Raw genomic sequence first — 4,260 nt, forward strand, 5'->3', positions numbered from 1 at the left:
TGTTCTGTGATCCTGAGCCTACTAATTTTGAACAGAAAAAATATAAATTATTAAAATACATATTTGTCTCTATAGAGGTTACCTTTTCATTGTTTACGATATGATTGTTCAACTAAGAGATCTTCATGATATTTGGAAGTCAGATGTTTGAACAGTTATGATGATAATCACAAGGTAAAAAGCCAAAGGCAGCTGAAAACATCAAGAAGTAAAGTATGGAGTTCCCAGAGTGGACTCAGGATCACAGAGCAAGAGGAACTCTAAGGTACATGGGCCCTTCAGGAGCACCAAAGAACCCCACTTTCTATTGTCAGCTTTCATAATGGATAAAGTCACAGTATTTTTGACTCCCGTTAACTGTAATAAGCCATTTAAAACAAGTAATGATTTTACTGACTCCCCTTCTCTGTATAGGAGTATGAGTCCTAATTATGTCAAAAGATTAAATCTCTACATCAAGAGAGACATTGTCCTGTCCTAGGACTGAAGAGGACCTAGAGTTGGGATGTATTGCAGCCTCCATGTTCCTCCTACAAAACCTTACAGGAACCTTTCAAAACTACCTTCTCCTGGAAGAGTAACAGCCTCAGAAGACAACAGTAGAGCCTGGCAGCCCACTCTTGTACTTCTGCTTCCCTGTGGGGTTTGTGTCATGACTTTAGATGGTGGGAGTGGTACTGCTTCCCTGTTGACAGTAGTAAGTGGCAATGTCCTCAGGCTCCAGACTGTTGATGGCAAGAGTGGGACCAATTGCTGATCCACTGCTAATGAACCTTGCTGGGATCTCAGTCTGCCAGTGGAATGCCGCATAGATCAGGAGTTTAGGAGATTTTGCTTGTTCGTTTTTGCTGATAACAGGCTACCTGACCCCCAACGCCCTGACTGACCTTGCAAGTGATGGTGGCTCTGTGAGACGTGAGTCACACCATGTGACTCACAGAGATGCAGACAGAATTTCTGGAGACCGGGTCAATTAGATGTCACATGTAACACCTGTAATGGGAAACAGTCAACAAATATACATTGAAAAATTGTGCTTCACAATGACTGTCCTAATAAATTAAAAAGTGCAGACCTGACCATTTATTGCTACAGTATCACCAATGCTGGCCTTCTTTACTTGAATACCAGAGCAGAGGCAACCCCAGAAGCTGAGAAGGGACCATCAGGTCCATGGGTATCCTGACTGGGATGAACTGCTCAGTGTGTGAACAGTCTATTAAAAGTCCTCAAGGTACTGAATCATGTCCTGTACACATGCTAAAAAGCAGGGAATGGCAAGTCATTGCCACACTTGCAAGGTTTTTTTTTTTTTTAATTTTTTTGAGCTTTCGTACATTCCATGCAACATTTCTTAATCAAATTTAGACCCCCCTCCCCTATCCATGACTCTCATCTCCCCAGAGACCTAATGTATTCCATCATACATGCTAACTCTGATCCAGTGAAGCATTTGTATCCAGATGTCCTTCAGTGCAAATTTATTTACTGGAGACTAATCAGCCTATATAGAGATCATGGGTAAGGACTACTCTCTCAGTAGTAATCAATCTCCAATAGTTCCCAGACTAAGGCTGACATATCACCCATTTCCCTCCCTCCACTCTGGGCTCTTGTATGATTGCATTGACATGGGTCCTGTACTCAATTACACCATTACCACAAATTCACTTGTATAAGCGTCCAGTGGGCTGAAAGCCTCGGCATCTCTGTGTCCATGGATTAGCCCTGGTTCTTACAATCTTCCTGCTTCCATAATTATCCCCGACTCATGGGTGGGAGAGGTTTAATATGAGTCCTATCTGTGGACACACACTCTGAAATCTCTCATTTTAAAATGTTGGCCAGTTGTGGCCCTTTGTGTGCATCACACTCTGTTATACAAGGCAGCTTCACTGGTGAGAGTTGAGGGATACACTAGTATTTTCTACCCGTCTTTCTGCTATGTTCCATGAGCCTTAGGTGTAGAGGTTCAACTGTACATGTCATCTGTGACTGGGCATCTCTCAGATTTATATTGTCAGTTTCTGACCAATTGTGGGATTCTTCAGTAGCCTCCATATGTTGCAAAAAGAAACTTATTTGATCACTGGTGTACTACATTCTAGAGATATGACAGAGATAAGGTTCTCTCTAGGATCTATAACCTCTTCAGCCATGTGTATTGGCTGTGTTTACAGTACCACCCATGAGTTCTCTCCCATTGAGAGGGCTTTAAGCCCGATTAGATAGTTCTTGTTTGCCTCCCCCCACACACATCAGATAATTGTGCTGCTACTGCACTAATAGAAGTAGTTTGCTGTGCTGGTAACTATACTTTTTAGGCTTTAGGGATGGGTTGGACCTTTGATTGCTTTTCTCCCTTAGCATCTTGCTTAGTGTCCTCAAGAGCTATGAGAGCTAAACTTTAGGTAGAAAGCTTCCAGGTCAGTTCTTGCTCCATTGTGCCAACTCTTTTGTCTGAAGTAATTCTTGTCTTCAGTGGTAGGGTCTTGTCTTCCAGTTCTGGAAGATTGTCAAGGGCTCTGACAATAGTCTGTGCTATTTTCGACGTCTTTTGGACCACTCTGATCAAGCACTCAAAGGGAGGACTCTTGTCTAGCACTGTGCTCCTTACCTTACAGCCCCCAGGTATACATATGCACTAATGTTCTGACACAGTTTGTGAATTTCTCAGGGCCTTTCAGAGGAAACACATTTCCCTCTGGATTGCCTAGCTTCCCCAAATCAATTCATTTTCATCCCCCCCCAATGACCTCCCTCCTCCCTCCCCAGTCCAAGTGTTTCCATTATCCCTTCTCAATAACACCTACCTCCTGACATCCCCCTCTCCTGAGTTCCCTCCAGACTCAACTCGGCTCCCTGCTTGTCCCCCCCCTCCCCCCAGGCAAGCACTCCTTCTTTCCCCCCCTTCCCCCTGGTGATATCTAGTTCACTACTATCACTGCCTTTTGGGTTCTTTTTTTTTTTTTTTTTGTGTGTTTCCTTCCCATTTTCCTGGTTCCTGATGTTGCATTAGGATATGTACTCACTTATAAGGGATTGTGCTATGACCTGAAAGTGAGACAAACGAGGGAGAACATACATCACTTAGGTATTATTTAGCTAATCTCAGAGACTTAGCACAGGCCAAGGATTCCCCAGGTTTCCAAGACAGACAAGAGCAAACAGGATTGCCAGGGGAGAATGCGTTTCACTTTGTGTGGGGCAAAGTCCAACGTCAGTGTATGATGCTGTGAGTAATCAGATACTTTTAATACATCCTGTTCCTATACTTTATATTGTGTCACTTTTCTATCATGGACAGTGTGCATTTCCTACCAAAAAGACCCCAGATATTTGAATAAACGTGTTTCTTCCTTTTTTTGGTGTGTATAGATATAGTTAAACACAAATAACTTTCTATTTACTCTGAATCTTTATTTTAGGGTGAACTTGAAAAAATGGAAAGTTATGATTTTATGGAAGGAGCAGGTCTGTCATCTCCAGCTGAGCCCATTTTCCCATTTTAATTCAATGAATTACTTTAAAGTCAACCAAGGCCAGGCATTTTTTTTGCTTTCTATTGAATGAATGTGAGTTCCCTTCCTAGCACTGGTTGCATTTATACAGCATTATTCCTAATGGTCCTTACCTATCTCAGATTACTCTCTCCTCTTAACACAAGGCATTGTCTCTAGTAAGTGCTCATTCAGCTTTTGAATGTTCTATATTAATTGCCATATTGCATCATTACTAAGTCTTCAAGCTCCTACGAGAACCCAGATTCCTATGGCTGTGTTTAGACCAGTGGAGACCAAGTAACTTGGATGGAGAACATTTTAGAAATGAGTATGGAAGCTCTACATTTGTCTACTGCTGCAGGAATTGGGTCCATTAGCTGATCCCACATGTGTGTAATGATATGCTCAGAAGGGAAGGCTGGGAGAGATGGGGTGAGGACAGGGTTCATATGCACATGGTTCCTTGAAAATAGCATCCTATTGAACAGCTATCCAGAGAAAATGACAGGAGTCTCAAATAGACTGTTGCTCCCTTAAAGCAGGAATAACTCACAGTCATTTTCTTTATATTTCATGATGTGCTTCAGCCTTATATAGTCCCTTTGTAATGTACCTGATAAAAGAACTTTATTGCCCATCTTCATTTTCTCTCTGAACTTTCTCCTTCTCTGAGGATTTTCTGAATCCTTTCAGTACAATGACTGTACTGGAGGACAGGTATCTAGCATACTCAACCTAAGAAAATATACAAATTCTT

General features: G+C 42.0%; 1 pseudogene; it reads left to right on the forward strand.

Moving 5' to 3' along the window:
* Positions 1-977, forward strand: part of LOC115070521 — a 5,939-nt pseudogene extending 4,962 nt beyond the window's left edge.
* The last annotated feature ends 3,283 nt before the right edge of the window (positions 978-4,260 follow it).

This window comes from Nannospalax galili, unplaced genomic scaffold (assembly GCF_000622305.1).
Source record: "Nannospalax galili isolate Female #2095 unplaced genomic scaffold, S.galili_v1.0 scaffold1557, whole genome shotgun sequence".
Classification (NCBI taxonomy): Eukaryota; Metazoa; Chordata; class Mammalia; order Rodentia; family Spalacidae; genus Nannospalax; species Nannospalax galili.